This window comes from Macaca fascicularis, chromosome 8 (assembly GCF_037993035.2).
Source record: "Macaca fascicularis isolate 582-1 chromosome 8, T2T-MFA8v1.1".
NCBI lineage: Eukaryota > Metazoa > Chordata > Mammalia > Primates > Cercopithecidae > Macaca > Macaca fascicularis.
In genome coordinates, this window is record NC_088382.1 from 114,432,016 (window position 1) to 114,452,641 (window position 20,626).

Consider the following 20,626-nt stretch of genomic DNA (forward strand, 5'->3'; position numbering starts at 1 on the left):
AGGTTTGGCAGAGCTGACTAGAAAAATAAAATGGATCTAGTAATCTCTGTGACCTGGGCTATTTAGCTACAACACTGTGCTCTGCCTCTAAAGAAAACAGTGAACTCTTAACAAAAATAAGATAACTCTTTTAAAGAAAAATGGATAGAACAATTCAGGAATAAATGTAGTTGAAAATGGCAAAGGAAACACAAAGGACAAAATTGTCCTTTATCCAATTTAAGGAGTGAAAAACAACTAGAAGTGTGCTGAGATTCTGTGCTGTAAGAAATTTGAAGAGACAAAATTGAAGGTTGAAGTTCTGGTCACAGTTCTTCTGGAAATGGGCTTTATGTAATATCTGGGCATAGACAGTGAAAAAGCATCCAGAGCTGCTGGCATTTTTTCTCGTTCCCTGTAAACTCCAAAAGACAGGTTTTGTTTTTTTCCTCTCTAAACGTCTATAGTGACACTAAAGGACATCCACAGATTTCTCTATTTCCATAGTTATGTTTCTGCTTTGGCTTATTAAAACAACTGATACTTTACCTTTCTTCCTCTAGTTTTGTACCCACTAATTTATTCTTACAGCATTCAGTGTAATCTTTGCAAATGCAAATCTGATCCTGTCTCTTCTGTGTTAAAAACCATTCAATAACTCTCCGTGGATGACAGCAGCAATTCCCAAAGTCTTTTCCAATAACTGCCATAGAATATTAGTAGATATTAAAGAGAAGATGTGGGAAATTGTAAGTTAAGATTAAGCAGTTTTGTTTACAATAGGTCTTCTCAAGATCCTTAATGTTGATATCCCCAATGAATCTCCAAAAGGGGGAGGAATATAATATGCAAAGTTTTCCAAATTTACTTGATGATGAGATCCATTTCTTTTTCATCAAGTGTCTTGCAGGACTAGTTTGGAGTGGGACATATATTTGAAAATGCTTGTTTATAGCACAGGGCAAATTTATGAGCAAAGCAAGGAATGATTGGAATGATCTGGAACCTATGGACCATTAGTTTGCATTTCCCTAATGTGTTACGCTTTTTCTCTCCTCCATGCTGCAGGTATTGGAAATTCCCCTTAATCTCTCATCAACCCCACCTTTTCCGATCCACTGAGTAACATCTACTTATCATTTAGGACTCATCATTTAGCTTTTTACTGGTTATTTCCATAGCTCCAACTTTGCACTTACTCTCTTCAGCTTGCAGAATTGTTTAACTGGCATTGCTATTTACATAAAGCATTCCTCTGACTTAAGATCTGAAAGCAAGAAAGTGAAGGGAGCTGAGAAAAGCTTTTCAACTCAGTTTATAGAAAGCTAACAGATCTTATTGCTGTCTCCTCATTTTTAGACAAGTAAACAGAAGGAAAAGGGATCCAGGAAAAAATTCTACAAAATAAAAGATGGGCAATAATTCTCAAGATTGTGTAGAAAGAACATTTGAAAACAATTTATTAAAATAAACAGTACATTTTACATAATATATATTTCATTTTTGAATAATATAAAAATATAATCTTGGAAAGAGGATGATATATGTAATAAAGCAAGTTTTAAAGGAAACTAAAATGCAATAATAGCTGGTATATTAACTAGAAATTGGAAATTTACAATGCATAAAGTCAAAATTATTTTAAAGAAAATAATATATTAAGACTGTTTTAGAAGATAGGAGAAACTCAAATAAGTAGTGATAATTAAACAGAAGAATATAGCTATGGATAACAAAGGATAGAAATTTAGGCTAAAGATAATTTATGTTCCTAAAGATGAGTTGGTAATAAATGGAACAGAAGTAATACTCATAAGTGGAATAAAAAGAGGGTAAAGAAATATCTCAGAGCATTTATAGAATAAGATCTCTGTGTACCTGGCAAAATTAAAAAGAGGAAATTAGTATCTGTATCCTGTAGAAAATTTAAAATCACAATAAAGCATCTTATAAGCAAGATTTCAGGCAAGAAAAAAGTTACCTACAGAAGTAGAAAAGTTAGGCTGTCTAACATTAAATGCTTTGGCATAATGGCATAATGTTTACACAATTTTGAAGAGAAAAATTTTTGACTCCAGAAATTTATATCTAGCTGCTTTGCTGTTAAGATGTGAAGGTAATAGAAGGACATAATTAGGTTTAGACACCATCAAATATATTTCACATGTCCTTTACTAAAGAGTTACTCAAAATATGTTCTGCCAAATGAGAAATGAATGAAAATAAGAGAGTCAATTAAAAAGTGCCAGACATGGTAGCTCATGTCTATAATCCCAGCACTTTGGGAGGACAGCTCAAGTCCAGGAGTTGGAGACCAGTCTGGGCAACACAGTGAGACCTTGTTCACAAAAATTACAAAAAAAAATTAGCTGAGCATGGTAGTGGGCCTGTGGTTCTAGCTACTTGGGAAGCTAAGGGAGGAAGCTGAGGGAGGATTGCTTGAGCCCTGGAGGCTGAGGATGTAGTGAGGATGATTGCATTTCTGCACTCCAGCCTGGGCAACAGAGCCAAGACCCCATCTCAAAACAAACAAACAAAACGCACACAAAAAAGCCCTACACTAAAATGTTATATATGAACTGAACTGCCAATGAACATTTCAGTCAGATATATAGACTTAGATACAGTGTTTATAACACTGGTTAAAATATATAACTCAAATACAAAAGTTATCAAAATATAAGAAGTAATTGTCAGAAACACAGTATTGGAAGACTTAAATGTACCCTTATTTAATACATAGAATTGGGAAAATGTTACCAAAAGATTTAGTTAGTATTTATAAAATTAACCTACATATAGGCCTCTACATCTAATTTTGTCTACTAAATATGCAGAATGTTTTACCTTGTTTTTGAGGTGGCTCATGAAACATTTATAAAATAATCATATATGAGGCCACTAAAAAGCCTCATTCAATTCCTCAAAACGATTTAAATAGATCACTTTCTTTAATATGCAATGAAATAAAATTAATTTTTTTCTGAATTTGCAACCACTTATACTTTAAATAGTTTTCTAAATAATTATTGACTATACGTTAAGATCATAGTTAATAAGTAATTTACAAAATACTAGCAATGAGAACACATAATTAAATCTGAGATTTTTTCCAGAGTCATAATAATATAAAGTGATCAGATTTTTAAAAGTGATTTTATTACTAAAGAGGAAGGAATAAAAAATAACTTATTAAAGGCTATGGACCACTTACAGCTTTTGTTTTATATTTCCAAATTTCAGACTTCTCTCGCTCTACCATATATAAAGTTTATACTAATGTACATTATCACCAGCATGTTCAAGAATATAGATTTTAGTCCATGGTCCTGGCTTTAGTTATTATTTTAAATGCTTGAAAATTTGATATGTTTACAAAATATAAAGTGTTTGGTTACCCATGAGGTTAAATTTTTTTTTTTTTTTTTTTGAGACAGGGTCTCACTCTGTCACCAAGGTTGGAGTGCAGTGGTGCTGTAATCTCGGCTCACTGCAACTTCCACCTCCGAGGCCCAAGCAATCCCCCCACCACAGCCTCCTGAGTAGCTGGGTCTAGAGGCATGCGCCACCACTACCAGCTAATTTTTTCCTTTTTTTTCTTTTTTTCTATAGATGGGATTTTGCTATGTTGCCCAGGCTGATCTCCAACTCTGGGCTCAAGTGATCCGATCGCCTTGGCCTCCCAAAGTGTTGGGATTACAGATGTGAGCCACGGCGCTTGGCCTAAATTATTTTTCTATTGTTTGTAGATTTTTATGTTTCTATTATTGCAACTTGACTTTTACGGGAAAGGGATTATAAATTTATCAGAATAACCAAGATAATTTTGAGAAAGAATAACAATAAAGAGGCTTTATGCTACTGGATAATCAGTGCAGAAATGGCACAAGTGCACACACATGGATCAGTGAAAAAGATAACAAGCCCTGTAATAGACTGTTGCCTGGACTGCAGTGGTTTTTAAACATGCATTTCCCATCCCAGGCATACGGAGATACTATATTTCCTGTCTTCTCCTGCAGTTAGAGGTGGCCACATGTTTGAGTTCTAGTCAGTGGAATTCACCTCCCCATAAAAAATTCTCATGGAGGTGGGGGAATCCTCCATGTTCCTTCTCCTGCTAGCATGAGACCGACCAGCATAGACACCTTGCAAGCACCTGCTGAAGTGAAGTCTCAGTATGGAACGTTCTGGGTCCCTGAATCCCTGCTTGCAGGAGATAACCTGGCATCAGCAAAACTGTTTTGGATTCGATGTGATCAAAATACACATTTATTTTGTGTTAATCCATTAATATTTTGGCATGTTTTGTTACGGCAGCTAGCCTTACTCAAAACATAGGCCTTTACATATGTGCATAAAAATAAATTTACTCCATGAAAATATGAGGTTATTAATTTGGGGTTGCTGCCAACCTGTGTTTTCTGTGGTACCTATCATATATTAAATGGTTAATTTAATAATAATTATTAACTTGTCACTTCGATAGTTCAGATCTGTTGTGAAAAATTTGAGTATCCAAAAAGTGGTGTTGGATTACATGATTTAAAATTTGAGAAAAATAACTTGAATCTCTAACTCAATTACTTCTCTTATATTAAGCCGGAGTTCCCCAGTCTCTGGGCTGCAGACCAGTAGTGGTTAGGAACTGCACCACACGGTAGGAGGTGAGCGGCAGGTGAGCAGGCATTACCATAAGAGCTCCACTAAGAATCAGTGGCAGCATTAGATTCTTATGGGAGCACGAACCCTATTGTGAACTGTGCATGCAAGGGATCAAGGTTGTGTGTTCCTCGTGAGAATCTAATGCTGAAGATCTGAGTGGAACTGTTTCATCTCGAAACCATCTCTGCCTATCTGCCCAATCTCTTATCCCCGATCTCTGGAAAAACTGTCTTCCACGAAACCAACCCCTGATGCCAGAAATGTTGGGGACCCCTGGTCTATCTGGTGTCAGCCTGTTCACGTTCACATTCTAGTTCTGTGAACTAGTTCTCTTTCTAGGTGTATGAGAACAGTCAGGATACAATGCAGAAATTTAAATTATTATGAAAACAATGATAATGCATAAATGAGTTGCATTCACTGCTAGTAAAACTTTAAATGGGTAAAATTGGAAAGTAATCAATTTTATATGTGTGTAAAATGTCTTAAAATTTTGAATAATGTTATTGTACCTATGTAACTTCTAGGAATTTATTTTAAAGAAATAATCACAAAAGTTTAAAGTATATGCACAATAGGCCGGGTGTAGTGGCTGAAGCCTGTAATCCCAGCACTTTGGGAGGCTGAGGCAGGCAGGTCACCTGAGGTCAGAAGTTTGAGATCAGCCTGGCCAACATAGTGAAACCCAGGCTCTACTAAAAATACAAAAATTTAGCTGGGTGTGGTGGTGCATGCCTGTAATCCCAGCTACTTGGGAGGCTGAGGTAGGAGAATTTCATGAACCCAAGAGGTGAATGTTGCAGTAAGCCGAGATTGTGTCATGGCACTCTAGCCTGGGCAACAGAGCAAGACTCTGTCTCAAAAAAAAAAAAAAAAAAAAAAAAAAAAAAAAAAGGTATGTGCGCAATAATGCTCATAGTTGCATTATTTTTAGCAGGGATGATCTGAAGACAAACTAAATGTGTAACAAGGGGAATTGGTTGTAAATGTGGCACATTCATCAGATATATCCCATGGTGATTCAGGGTGTGGCTTAGGGGCATATAGGCCTTGCTTTGATTCTTTTCTACTTCAACCACTTCTTAGCTGTGTGAATTTGAATAAGCCACATAATCTCTAATTTGATTTCTTTATTTATAAAATGGGGCTAATAATAGCACATATTTGTCTTGTAAGGTTGCTAAATGAGAATTAATTGAGATAATTTATGTAAAGCATCTGATACATAGTAGATGGTGGCTACTAATATCAACATGTAAACTATTAGAAACTAGTTACAGATTATGATAGACCATATGTGAGCAGAACACCTAATGAATGTATGCCTCCTGTCAATAGGAGTCACCTGGGAATTTTTGATTTTTCTTTTTCTGCACCTACCATGTCTAATTTTGCAGTAAGTTCTATCCTTTCACTAATACTTCCTGCCTTTCACCATCCATCATCTCCACTGCCCCAAACTTAGTCTGAGTCACCATCAACTCTTGCCTGGACAACTGTGATGGGCTCCTGGCCAGCCCTGGCATCATTGCTTGTCTTCCTAAAGTCCGTCATCTACATATACAGTGGCCAGGCTGAAATTTTGGGGTTCTCCTGAATCCTTTAATCCCTTCTGAAGGCTTCCCATTACAATCAGAATATAATCTAAACTCCCAAAGATGCTCTTGGATCTGGCTCTTCCCTAACTTTTTAACTTTATCGTTCTCCATGATGTCTCTCATTTGCCACATTTCAGAAATGATGGTCTTCTTTTTGCCCCTCATACATTCCAAACTCATTTCCATATTAGGACCTGTGCTCCTGCATGCTCCTTTTGCTAGTGATGCTCTTTCCTGAGATCTAAGTCTACCCTCAAGTGTCATCTTCCCAGGGAGGCCTTCAGACTGCCCTAAGGATAGGAGCTTCCATAAGTTACCTTTTCCCTCCTTACCCTACTCTACCTTCTTCGTAACACTTATCTTCTTAATTTTCTTACTTAAGTTTTTTCTAGCCATTAGGATGTACGTTTCTTGAGGAGAGAGGCTCCGTTTGTCACATTCAGCACTGTCCCAAACACCCAGAACAGTTCCTGGTGCACGGGGGCCCACCCAGGCAGTTATTTGTTGGCTGACTGTCCTCCTTGACTGTGTGGACATTTGTATTTTGGACCAGTGGAAGAAAGGGACTTCACTGTTTACCTTGTACATGACATTATTGTAATTTTTTGTAAAATAAAATAAAATAATGATGATAATTCATTGATATGGTTTGACCATGTCCCTACCTAGATCTCATCTTGAATTGTACTTCCCATAATCCCCACGTGTCATGGGAGGGACCCGATTGGAAGTAATTGAATCATGGAAGCGATTTCACCCTTGTGATAGTGAGTAAGTTCTCACCAGATCTGATGGTTTTATAAGGGGCTTCCCCCTTTGCTTGGCTCCCATTCTTCTCCTTGCTGCTGCCATGTGAAGGATGTGTTTGCTTCCCCTTCCATCATGATTGTAAGTTTCCTGAGGCCTCCGCAGCCGTCCTGAACTGTGAGTCAATTAAACCTCTTTCCTTTATAAATACCCAGTCTTGGGTATGTCTTTATCAGCAACATGAGAACAGACTAATACATTTGTGAATTAAGGGTACTTTTAAATCATTTTATTTGTAATCTCTACATTTTATATATTTCTCTAAAAAATCTGATTCTTTTTAGAATCAGAATGTTTTTAAAATGCTATAAAATGTGAATAAGATTAAACATTTTGATTACATATCTTCATAGATACCCAGGTGGTAATTGGTAATAAGAATGTGTAATAATTCATACACAGCTAGCCATGTTTAAGCAATGGATAATGATTAATAATTATGGTGTCAATGATGATAATAAACATGGTAATTAGAAAACAGGAATGGTTATGCCTGATTATGGCAGAAATTGTAAGAAACATTCTTCATTTTCTTTCTTTCATATTTTGCTGTTTTTTTCCTGTCTCTCAGTAAAATAAATATAATGTTTTCTGTCTAAAGGTGGCCATGTCTTTACTGTGAAATTTCCAATGTGGCCCTTGAATGTACCTGAAAATAGATATAATGCTCTGTGGTGAAAATAAGGCTGTAATCTGGAGATGAAAGAAGAGAGTCACTGAATTCAGAAAAATATTCTAAAAGTCTGAAACTGAGAAAGGTAGTTATTTCACAAAAAGAGGATGTAATTTTACTTGTGAAAAGATTCCACAGGAGCCTAACAAGCTTCTTAATGTTTTCTTGTATAGAGTTTTTTAAGAATTCCCACTTCTAGCTTTACTATTTACCCGTTGTTTCATTCATAAAACATTTTTCATGTGTTCTGCTGTGCCAGGCACTGCACTAGCATTTGGGAGAAAAATTCTGACATGGATATACACAGTTACATTTCAGAGGAAAATACATGAGCTAGAGCTTGTGAAATAAGGTCCAAACATTGAGAGAAACCAGAGAAGCCTCATGAAGTAGAAGGCGAAGTTAAATTTATATTTAATGCTGGTAAAATTTCTGTTTCTGAAGAGTCAAAATGTAAAGGCATCTATTGTGGTAATTTACCTGTTTTCTCTTGTAGCTTTTGGTCTGTTTTTACTGTTTTACCCCCATCATTTCTTATTCAGAGGATTGAGTTTATATGGGTGATTTTTCTGGAAGCAATTGCCCTGGGCTGGCAAAGGGTGCAGCAATTCATAAAACTACAGTCTATGTCTCCCCCCCCACCCATTTTAAAATTTAGCTTTGCTGTTATTTCTTTGACCTGCCCCCACTCCGTTTTCAGATTTGTATACTCGTGTTTCATGTATCAGTGATGATTCCAATTACACGCTAGGTAACAAGAGTTTAATAAAATGTGGCAATAAATTGTGGAAAGACATCATGCATGTGAAAAAAATGTATTAAGAAATGTGTTCCAGGTAGAGCTTCCAGTATTAAATGACTAATCACTTCCACACACATACACAAAGTGAGGGTTTTATTTAGTGGAACTTGGCCTTTCAAAACTAGAATGCCAAGCAGTACCTTCCAACTGGTTTTCTAGCCTGTCTGAGGCATGGGGGCAATTGTTTCTTTTTACAGAAAACTTTTCAGATGGTCTTCAGTGGCCCTTCCACTGAAAGAAAGTAGGATATCTTGTTCAAACTCATATCATTTTTATTTTAATGACAAATGGTAATAAAAAGAATAGGTAATAATTTATGTTCCTTACAACCTAGTGGGCAAATGATCTGAAATTGAATTCAGGCTCTTCCTTTGATTGTGAGCTTAGGCAAGTTTCTTATGTGCTTCAGTTCTTTTGTGGCAACACTGGAAGAGTAATTTATTTACTGAGATATTGTGGAAGATTAGTAATTTTAACAAATGAATGTAAAACATTTAGCCCAGTGTGAGACACAGAATAAGCATTCAATAAAAATACTATTATGAGAGTCAAATTTAAGGATTTGAATAGGTAAAACAGTTTTGGAATAAAGGAAAACAGGCTATGTAGGGGGTAGAGATGCTATTGTTTGGCTTTTTGTTTCCTTGTCATCTCCAGATTATTCTTTATGAGACCCGCTTCTCCATCAGCTGTAGCATCGGATGGGCTTAACTCTGCTCACCTTACCTTCATTAACAGCTGCCAAGAGGGGTCCTAAATTTCAGTCGCCATTTCCTGAGACAGGAATCATGAGTGCAACTCCTTTCTGTCCATTTTGTTTTAAAAGAAAACATCCAGAAAACATTGTAGATAAGGAACCCACTTGGTGATCATCAGGTTGGTCTTCTCATTGTTCATGCCTCAGGAATATTGTCTTTTTTTTTGTCCAAGAGATGGAGCCTTGCTCTGTTGCCCAGGCTGAAGTGCAGTAGCCATCATCATTTACTGTAGCCTCAACCTCGTGGGCTCAAGTGATCCTCCTGCCACCTCAGCCAATGAGTAGCTGGAATTACAGATGTGTGCCGCTACACTCTGCTTTCAGTAACATTCTGAGAACCCATAAACAAGCCAGCCACACTTGATTTGTAGGTGAGTGTGTTAAAACAGAGGCCGTCTGGGCTGTGGCCTCAGAAATCCAATCACTTTCTTATTGTGTGACTTTGAGAAAGTTGTTGAACTTTTCTGTACCTTTTTGTTCTGTGTAAAATGGCAATAATGATACCTTATGGTGAAGTAGCAGGGATTAGAGAGCACATCTTTCATAATGCCCAGGATGGTGCTTGGCATGGAAAAGGAATTCAATAAAGGCTAGTTATTGGTGTATTATTGATGATTTGTGAGAATAAAATATCAAGTTAGATGGTAAAACTGGAACTGTTGCATCATATATTTATAAATGAGTTGACCTTTATCCTTAGAGAAGTAACACATAAAAAAGGTTACGCATGATTGCAGTTTTGGATGCAGGAAAATTATGGTGAAGAACAGAGACATTAGAGGCTACATTTTTCTCATAAATGTGTGAGTAAGGAAAGAGACAGTCAAATGATAATTGAAATTATTGTATCAGTCATTATGCACATTATTAGATCCTGTTTCAAATGTAAGTAGACTCTGAAAACAAAATTGTTTTTTAAAAAGAGTGCAGATATGCAGGGATTTGGGGGCTCTGCTCTTCATATCTTCTCATAAGAATAATTATAAAAATAGTAAACATTTTTTGCATGCTTACAACACTGAGTGTTACATGTGTGTGACTTATTTAATTCTCACAGCAACTCCATGAGGTGAATACTATTTCTTTTAGCATTTTACATGAAAAATGACCTTTTCCACTGTATCTTCCCAAGGAAGAGTAGAGATCTCCTTTTTCCCATGGTCCATGAGATTTGGGAAGCCATAGCTTGTCTTGTGTGGAAAGAAAAATAGAGCACTACAAGATCTCTAGGAGGGAAGGAAGCCATATCTTGGACAACCTCTTACGGTTCCATATCTACTCATATTTATGATCACATATAGTAGTAACATCCCTATTACTAGTATGAATAACATTTATTAAATTATGAATTTCTGCCTTATGTAATGATATTTCTAGAAATGAAGGGTATTGAAAAATATGCTCTTAATAAAAGTATGATAGTGTACTGAAGCATTCATTGAAGAAGGTGACTGATATGGTTTGGCTGTGTCTCCACCCGAATCTCATCTTGAACTGTGACTCCCATAATTCCCATGTGTTGTGGGAGGGACCTGGTGGGAAGTAATTGAATCATGGGGGTGGATCTTTCTCAGGCTGTTCTTGTGATAGTGAATAAGTCTCCTCATGAGATCTGATGGTTTTCTAAAGGGGAGTTCCCCTGAACAAGCTCTCTTGCCTGTCACTGTATAAGATGTGTTTGCTTCCCCTTCCACCGTGATTATAAGTTTTCTGAGGCCTCCTCAGCCCTGCGGAACTGTGAGTCAATTAAACCTCTTTATAAATTACCCAATCTTGGGTAGGTCTTTATTAGCAGCATGAGAACAGACTAATACAGTGACACATACCTTGTCTATTAATTTGGAGATATATATAAATGTATATATATATTTTACCATTTACAAAAATTAACTCATATATATATGTATATATAAATTTTTTTTAAGGTTATAGCAAATGTAAAAAATACCTTCATGGGAAAAAGAATAATCAGGGAGAATGATTTCTTATTGTCTTAGCTCAGAGTCAGCTATACTTTGGGAGTGCTAATATGCTCAGCTGATTTGTTTTGGGGGGAGGATAATGATAACATCAATGGGATTTTTACTTAAGTTATAGTGTTTATAAATCAAATATTTTATAATAATTTTACCAAAATATGAAAAAATCAAACCTTAGCTAATGTTCCATAATAATCACAGTTTCGTTGATTCTTATAATAACATATTATAAATAATTCAAATTATTTTTATATAATTTTTATAACTTTTATTTTAGATCCAGGGGGTACATGTACAGGTTTGTTACCCAAGTATATTGTATGATGCTGAAGTTTGGGCTACAATTGATCCTGTCACTCAGGTGGTGAACCATAGTACATAATACTTTTCAGCCTTCCCCCCTCCTCCCACCAGCAGTCTCCAGTGTGTATTATTCCCATCTTTATGTCTATGAGTACACAATGTTTAGCTCCCACTTTTAAGTGAGAACATGCAGTGTTTGGTTTTCTGTTCCTGTGTTAATTTGCTTAGGATAATAGCCTCCAGCTCCATCCGTGTTACTGCAAATGACACGATTTCGTTCTTTTTTATGACTGCAATGTATTCCATGGTATATAAGTACCACATTTTCTTTATCCATTCTACCTCTGATGGGCATCTAGGTTAATTCCATGTCTTTGCTATTGTGAATAGTGCTCTCATGAACATACAAACACAGGTGTTTTTTGGTAGAGTGATTGTTTTCTTTTGAATATATACAAAGTATTGGGATTGCTGGGTCAAATAGTAGTTCTATTTTAATTTATTTAAGAAATATCCAAACTGTTTTCCACAGTGGCTAACTAACAGTGTATAAGCATTCGTTTTCTCTGCAGCAGCCTCACTGGCATCTGTTGTTTTCTGACTCTTTGATATAGCCATTCTTACTGGTATGAGATGTTATCTCATTGTGGTTTTCATTTGTATTTCTCTAATAATTAGTAATGTTGAGCATTTTTTTCATGTTTGTTGGCCACATTTATGTCTTCTTTTGAAAATTTCTGTTTATGTCTTGCTCATTTTTAAGGGGGTTGTTTTTTGCTTGTTGGATTGTTCCTTATAAGTTCTGGATATTAGAACTTTGTGAGATGCACAGTTTTCAAGTATTTTCTCCCATTCTGTAGGTTGTCTGTTTCCTCAGTGGGTAATTTATTTTGCTGTGCAGAAACTCTTTAGTTTAATTAGTTCCTAGTGTCAATTTTTGTTTTTGTTGAAATTGCTTTTGAGGACTTAGGCATAAATTATTTCCCAAGGCCAATGTCCAGATTAGTGTTACCTAGGTTTTCTTCTAGGATTTTTATAGTTTGAGGTCTTATGTTTATTTTTATTTTTATTTTTTTATTTTATTTTATTTTTTTTCGAGACGGAGTCTCGCTCTGCCGCCCAGGCTGGAGTGCAGTGGCCGGATCTCAGCTCACTGCAAGCTCCGCCTCCCGGGTTCACGCCATTCTCCTGCCTCAGCCTCCCCAGTAGCTGGGACTACAGGCGCCCGCCACCTTGCCCGGCTAGTTTTTTGTATTTTTTAGTAGAGACGGGGTTTCACCGTGTCAGCCAGGATGGTCTCGATCTCCTGACCTGGTGATCCGCCCGCCTCGGCCTCCGAAAGTGCTGGGATTACAGGCTTGAGCCACCGTGCCCGGCCAAGGTCTTATGTTTAAATCTTTAATCCATCTGGAGTTAATTTTTGTAAATGGTAAAATGTAAGGGCCAAGTTCATACTTTTGCATATGGCTAGCCAGCTATCCCAACCCCATTTATTAAATAGGGAGTGTTTTCCCCATTGTTTATTTTTACCAACTTTGTTAAAGATCAGATGGCTGTAGATGTGCAGCTTTATTTCTGGGTTCTCTATTCTGTTCCATTGGTCTATTTTTACACTGGGACCATACTGTTTTTGTAACTATAGCCTTATAGTTTAGTTTGAAGTTGGAAGTTGGGTAATGTGATACTTCTGGCTCTGTTCTGTTTACCTAGGATTGCTTTGTCTGTTCATGCTTTTTTTTTTGGTTCCATATTTATTTTAGAATAGATTTTTCTAGTGTGAAAAATAATATTAGTAATTTGATAGGAATAGTGTTGAATCTACAGATTGCTTTGGGTAGTATGGTCATTTTAACAATATTGATTCTTCCAATTCATGAGCATGGAATATTTTTCCATTTGTGTTATCTACAATTTCTTTTGGCAATATTTTGTAGTTCTCCTTGAAGGCGGTCTTTTACCTGCTTGGTTAGATATATTCCCAGGTGGTTGTTATTTTTAAAATTTTAAAGCTATATTAAATGAAAATGCATTCTTGATTTGGCTCTCAGTTTGAACATTTTTGATGTATAGAAATGCTACTATTTTTATACATTGATTTTGTATCCTGAAACTTTACTGAAGTTGTTTATTAGTTCAGCAGCCATCTTTAGGGTTTTCTATGTATAGAATCATATCATGAGGTAAGAGAGATGATTTAACTCGTTCTTTTATTATTTGGATGCTTTTTATTTCTTCTGTGATTGCTCTGGCAAGGATGTTTTGAACTATGTTAATTAGGAGTGGTAAGAGTGGACATCCTTACCTTGTTCTAGTTCTAAAGGGGAATGATTTCAGTTTTTGCCCATTCAGCATGATGTTGGCTGCGGGTTTGTCATAGATGGGTCTTGTTATTTTGAGGTGTGTTCCTTTGATGCCTAGTTTCTTGAGGGTTTTTTTTTTTAATCTAATGGAGCAATGTTGGATTTTAATAAATGACTTTTTCCAAGTCTATTGAGATGATCATACTTTTAAAGTTTTAATTCTGTTTATGTGATGAATGACATTCATTGATTTGCATATGGTGAACCAATCTTGCATCCCAGGAATGAAGCCTGCTTGATCATAGTGAATTAACTTTTTGATGTGTTGCTGGATTTGGTTTGTTACTATTTTGTTGAGAATGTTTGCATCCATGTTCACCAGGAGTATTGGCCTGTAGTTTTCTTTTTTGCTGTGTCTTTACCAGATTTTGGTATCAAGGCGATGGTGACTTCATAGAATGAGTTAAGGAGGAATTCTTCCTCCATGACTTTTTGAAATAGTTGCAGCAAAATTGGTACTTTTTTTGGTTGGTACGTTTTTAAATTACTGACTCAATTTTGGAACTCTATATTGGTCTGTTCAGTATTTCAGTCTCTTCCTGATTCAATCTTAGGAGAGTGTGTGTTTCCAGGAATTTATCTGTTTAGTCTAGAGTTTCTCATTTTTGTGCTTAGAGGTGTTTATCATAATCTCAGGATCTTTTGTGTTTCTGTGGAGTCAGTTGTAATGTCACCTTTATTGTTTCTCATTTGTGCTTATGTTTTCTTTGTTAATCTAGCAAGCAGTCTATCTATCTTACTTATCCTTTCAAAGAACCAACTTTTGGTTTTGTTGATTCTTTGCATGGGTTTTTGAGTCTGAATTTCATTCAGTTCTGCTCTCATTTCAGTTATTTCTTTCATCGTGCTAGTTTTAGGTTAGTTTGTTCTTTCTCTGGTTCCTCTAGAAGTGTTGCTAGATCATTCGAGATCTTTCTAACTTTTAAAAATAGGCATTTAGTGCTGTAAACTTTCTTCTGAGCACCGCTTTTACTGCATCCCAGAAATTTTGATGTGTTGTGTCTCTGTTTTCATTTATTTCAACATTTTGATTTCTGCCTTAATTTTATTATTTACCCCAAAGTAATTCAGGAGCAAATTATTTAATTTCTATGTAGTTGTGCAGTTTTGAAAGATCTTGGTATTGATTTCTATTTTTGTTCCACTGTGGCTCGAGAGTCTGGTTGGTAAGATTTTGATTTCTTTTGAATTTATTGAGATTACCTTATGACCAAGCATGTGGTTGATCTTGGAATTTGTTTCATGTGCAGATAGGAAGAATATATATTTTATGGTTGATGGGTAGAGTATTCTGTAGATGCCTATTAGGTCCAACTGGTCATGCATTAAATTCAAATTGGAAAAAGAATTTCTTTATTCATTTTCTGCCTGGGCGATGTGTCCAATTGAAGTTCCTCACTGTTATTGTGTGGCTGTCCAAGTCTTTTCACAGGTCTAGAAGTATTTGTATTATGAATCTCAGTGCTCTAACATTGAGTGTGTATGTATTTAGGATACTTAACTCTCCTGGTTAAATGGAATCATTTATCATTATGTAATGCCTTTCTTCGTCTTTATTTATTGTTGTTGATTTAAAGTCTGTTTTATCTGATAATAAGAATAGCAACTTCTGCTCTTTTCTGTTTTCTATTTGCATGATAGATCTTTCTCCAACCCTTTACTTTTAGCCTATGGGTGTTGCTACATTTGAAATGGGTCTCTTGAAGACAACAGATGGATAGGCTAGTTTCAAGAGAGCAGATTAAAGGTTAGTGTTGATATGTGAGATTTGGATCCTGTTATGAAGTTTTAGCTGGTTGCTTTATAGTTTCTGTTGTGGGGTTGCTTTATAGGGGCCATGTACTTAAGTGTGTTTTTGTGGTAGCAGGTATTAGTCTTTTGTTTCCATTTCTAGAATTCCCGTAAGGTTGGTCTAGTGGTAATAAATTCCCTTAGTGCTTGCTCGTTTGGAAAATATTTTTTTTCTCCTTTGCTTATGAAGTGTAGTTTGGCAGGATATGAAATTTGTGGTTGGAAATTATTTTCTTTTAAAATGCTGAAAATAGGCTCCCAATCTTTTCTGGCTTGTAAGGTTTCTGCTGAGAAGGCTGCTGTTAGCCTTCTGGGGTTCCATTGGTACATGATAGGACCTCTTTCTCTAGCTGTCTTTGATTTTTTTTCTTTAGCATTGACTTTGGACAGGCTGATTACTGTATGCTTTCATAATTTGCATTTTGTATAGTATCTCACAGGTGTCCTCTGGATTTCTTATACCTGTATATCTACTTCTCTAGCAAGATTAGGAAAATTTTCTTGAATTATTCCCTCAAATGTGTTTTCCAGGTTGTTTACTTTTTCTCTGTCTCTCTCAGGAATGCCAGTAATTCATAGGTTTCATCACTTTACATAATCACATATATCTTGAAGACTTTGTTCATTTTTTAATATTCTTTTCTCTGTATTTTGTCCATCTAGGTTAGTTTGAAAGACTGGTCTTTGAGCCCTGAAATTTTTCTTCTGCTTGGTCCAGTCTGTTAATAAAGCTTTCAATTGCATATTCATAATGATCAGTGATAGTGAGCTTTTTTTGCCCATATGTTTGTTGAGGGCATGTGTATTTTCTTTTTGAAATGTCTGTTTATGTCCTTTTCCCACTTTTTAATAGCTTTTTTTTTCCTTGTAAATTTATTTAAGTTCCGTGTAGATGCTGGGTCTTAAACCTTTGTCAGGTGCATGGTTTGCAAATATTTTCTCCCATTCTGCAGGTTGTCTGTTTACTCTTTTGATAGTTTCTTTTACTGTGCATAAGCTCTTAAGTTTAATCAGATCCCATTTGTCAATTTTTGCTATTGTTGCAATTGCTTTTGGTGTCTTTATCATGAAATATTTGCCAGTTCCTATGTCTGCAATGGGATGGCCAAGGTTATTTTAAGGGTTTTTATAGTTCTGAGTTTTCCATTTAAGTCTTTAATCTGTTTTGAGTTGATTTTTGTACATGGTGTAAACAAAGGGCCCCGTTTTCATTTTCTGCATATGGCTAGCCGGTTATCTCAGCATCATTTATTGAAAAGGGACTCCTTTCCCCTTTGCTTGTTTTTGTCTGCTATGTCAAAGATCAGATGACTGCAGGTGTGCAGACTTTTTTTTTTTTTTTTTTCCTGGGCATTCTTTTCTGTCCCATTGGTCTATTTTTCTGTTTTTGTACCAGTACCATACTATTTGGTTATTGTAGCCTTGTAGTACGGTTTGAAGTCAGGTAATGTGATGTCTCCAGCTTTGTTCTTTATTAGGATTGCCTTGGCTTTTGGGCCTTTTTCTTTCGGTTCTGTGTGATTTTTAAAATAGCTTTTGTTTTCCTAGTTCTGTGAAGAATGTCATTGGTAGTTTGATAGGAATAGCTTGAATTTATAAGCTGCTTTGGTCAGTATGTATGACCGTTTTAATGATATCAATTCTTCCTATCCATGGGCATGGAATGTTTTTTCATTTGTTTGTGTCATCTCTGATTTCTTTGAGAGTATTTTGTAATTCCTATTGTTGAGATCTTTTACCTCCCTGGTTTGCTGTATTCCTAGGTATTGTATTCTTTTTGTGGCAGTTGTAAATGGGATTGTGTTTCTGATTTTGCTCTCAGCTTGGCTCTTGTTGGTGTATAGGAGTGCTAGTACATTGACTTTTTATCCTGAAACTTTGCTGAAGTTGTTTCTAAGCTGAAGGAGCTTCTGGACTGAGACTATCAGGTTTTCTATGTATAGAATTATGTCATCTTCAAATGGATGGTTTGACTTTCTCTCCTATTTAAATGCACTTTATGTCTTTTTCTTCCCTGATTGCTCTGGCCAGGACTTCCAATAGTATGTTGAATAGGAGTGGTGAGAGAGGGCATCCTTGTCTTGTGTTGGTTTTCAAGGGGAATGCTTCCAGCTTTTGTCAGTTCAGTATGATGTTGTCTGTGGGTTTGTCATATATGGCTCATTATTTTGAGGTATGTTCCTTCAATACTGAGTTTATTGAGAATTTTTAACTCTTGGTCTTTTTGGATCTTTGTTGGTTTAAAATCTGTTTTGTCTGAAATTGGGATTGCAACACATACATTTTTCTGATTTCCATTTGCTTGGTAGGTTTTTCTCCATTCTTTTATTTTAAGTCTATGGGTGTCCTTGCACGTTAGATGGATTTCTTGAATGCAGCATACTAATGGGTCTTGCTTTTTTATCCAGCTTGCCACTCTGTGCCTTTTAATTGGGACATTTAGCCTATTTACATTCAAGGTTAGTATTGATACATGTGGATTTGATACTGTTATTGTGTTGTTATGTCACATTTTTGTGTAGTTCCTTTATAGTGTCACAGGTCTGTGTACTTAAATGTGTTTTTGTATTGGTTGGTAATGGTATTTCCTTTTCATGACCTCTCGTAAGGTGGGTTTGGTGGTAAGGAACTCCCTCAGCATTTGCTTACCTGAAAAGCATCATATTTCTCCTTTGCTGAGGAGGCTTAGTTTGACTGGATATGAAATTCTTTTTTGAATTTTTTTTTTCTTTAAGAATGTTGAATATAGGCCCTCAATCTCTTTGGACATGTAGGGTTTCTGCAGAGAGATATGCTGTTAGCCTGATGGGGTTCCCTTTGTAGGTAACCCTTCTTTTATCTCTAGCTGCCTTTAACATTCTTTCTTTCATTTTGACTTTGGAAAAATCTAATGATTATATGTCTTAGGAAGGATATTCTTGTGTAAAATCTTGCAGGGGTTCTCCATATTTCCTGGATTTGACTTTTGGCCTCTCTAGCAAGGTTGGGGAAGGTTTCATGGACAATATTCTGAAATGTGTTTTCCAAGCTGTTGGCTTTCTCCCCTTTCTTTCAGGGATGCCAGTGATTCCTCAATTCAGTCTCTTTACATGATCCCATATTTCTCAGAGGTTTTGTTTGTTCCTTTTCTTTTCATTCTTTTTCCCTTATTTTTTGGCTGACTGTCTTATTTCAGGGAGCCAGTCTTCAAGTTCCAACTTTCTTTCCTCAGTTTTGTCTATTTTGCTGTTAATGCTGGTGATTGCATTGTGAAATTCTTGTAGTGTGTTTTTCAGCTCTATCAGATCTGTTAGGTTCTTTTTTAACATGACTATTTTTTATGTCAGCTTCTGTATAGTGTTTATTGTGATTCTTAGTTTCCTTCAATTGGGTTTTGCTGTTCTCCTGTATCTCAATCATCTTCATTTCTATCCCTATTCTGAATTCTATCTCTGTCGTTTCAGCCAACTCATCCTGGTTAAGAACCCTTGTTAGAAAACTAGTGCAGTCAGGTCGGGCATGGTGGCTCACGAGTGTAATCCCAGCACTTTGGGAGGCTGAGGTGGGTGGATCATGACCATGAGGATGGTCAAGAGATCGAGACCATCCTGGCCAACATGGTGAAAACCCGTCTCTACTAAAAGTACAAAAAAATTAGCTGGGCATAGTGGCACGCACCTGTAGTCCCAGCCACTTGGGAGAATGAGGCAGGAGAATCACTTGATACCAGGAGGCAGAGGTTGCAGTGGGCAGAGATTGTGCCACTGCACTCCAGCCTGGCAACAGAGTGAGACTCCGTCTCAAAAAACAAAAAACTAAACAAAACAAAAACTAGTGCAATCATTTGGATGTCATAAGATACTCTGGCCATTCCAGTTGCTGGAGTTATTGAATTGGTTCTTTCTCATCTTTGTGTGTGTGTGTTTCTTTAACTGCTGGGCCGCCTCTGATTGAAATGCTCAGCAAGGTTGGGGCAGGGTGATTGTGCTGGAGTGCCAGGTCAGGCAGCCCTTCCCAGTGAGGAGAAGTGAGGATCAGGACCTGCATGAAGAACAGTCTGGTCAGTTTTTCATGAAGTGGGTGCACTGTGCTACAGTTCTCAACCAGCCCTTGGTCTCTTTGGACTCTCCAGGGCCTGGGGATAGCAAAGGTAAGGGCTACAAGACAGCAAAGTTGGCAACCCGCTCCTCCCAATGGGAGCTCTGTCCCAGGGAGTCGCAGAGCTGCTACTGTCTTAACAGCCCTGGTGTAGGGGCTGACTGGAGACCAGGCCAGGAGGACCCACCCTGTGAGGAGATGTGGGATCAGGGACCCACATAGAAGTCTGTCCACTTTTCCACAGGGCTGCTGCAGTATGCTGGGGGTCCACTCCAATCTCTAGTCACCTCAGATTATCCAGCACCTGAAGGTATCAACAGTGAAGGCTGCTAAACAGTCAAGATGGTTGCCTGCCCCTCCCTCTGAGAGCTCAGTCCCAGGGAGGTAGGGACCTGTTGCTGGCCAGAAAACGCTGGTAGGGGTGGCTGTAGACCCTGACTGGGAGATTCTGCTTAGTGAAGAGAAAGAGAAACTGGGACCCACATGAAAGAGCACTCTGACTACTCTGTAGAGTTGCTATGCTGTGCTGGGGGACTGCTTGAGTCCCTAGTCACCTCAGACTCCCTAGAGCCCAAAGACAACAACAGCCAAGGCTGTGAAACAGCAAAGATGGCAGCCCATCCCTACCCCTGGGAGTTGCATCAGAACCACGGACAGCGGGAAAACACTGGTAAGGGTGGCTGGTGACCCTCAGTCTTGCTGCTTTTCTACAGGGTGGTTGCACTGAAGGCAACGATGGCTAAGGTTGAGAGATAGCAAAGACGGTGGCCTGTCCCTTTCTCTGGGAGTTTTGTCTCAGGGAGGTATAATGTTGCTACTGGTGGCTGGCTGGAGT

General features: G+C 37.2%; 1 long non-coding RNA gene across 3 annotated transcripts in view; it reads left to right on the forward strand.

The window, feature by feature from the left end:
• Positions 1 to 20,626, forward strand: part of LOC123575251 (uncharacterized) — a 263,315-nt gene that overhangs the window by 120,748 nt on the left and 121,941 nt on the right. Inside the window, exon 1 of one of the 3 annotated variants that reach the window (XR_012416591.1) lies at positions 9,209 to 9,652. The exons of the other annotated variants lie outside the window; for them this stretch is intronic. This is a non-coding gene — a long non-coding RNA (uncharacterized lncRNA). Of the gene's footprint in view, positions 1 to 9,208; positions 9,653 to 20,626 lie in introns of those variants that run through there. 3 annotated transcript variants of the gene reach the window in all.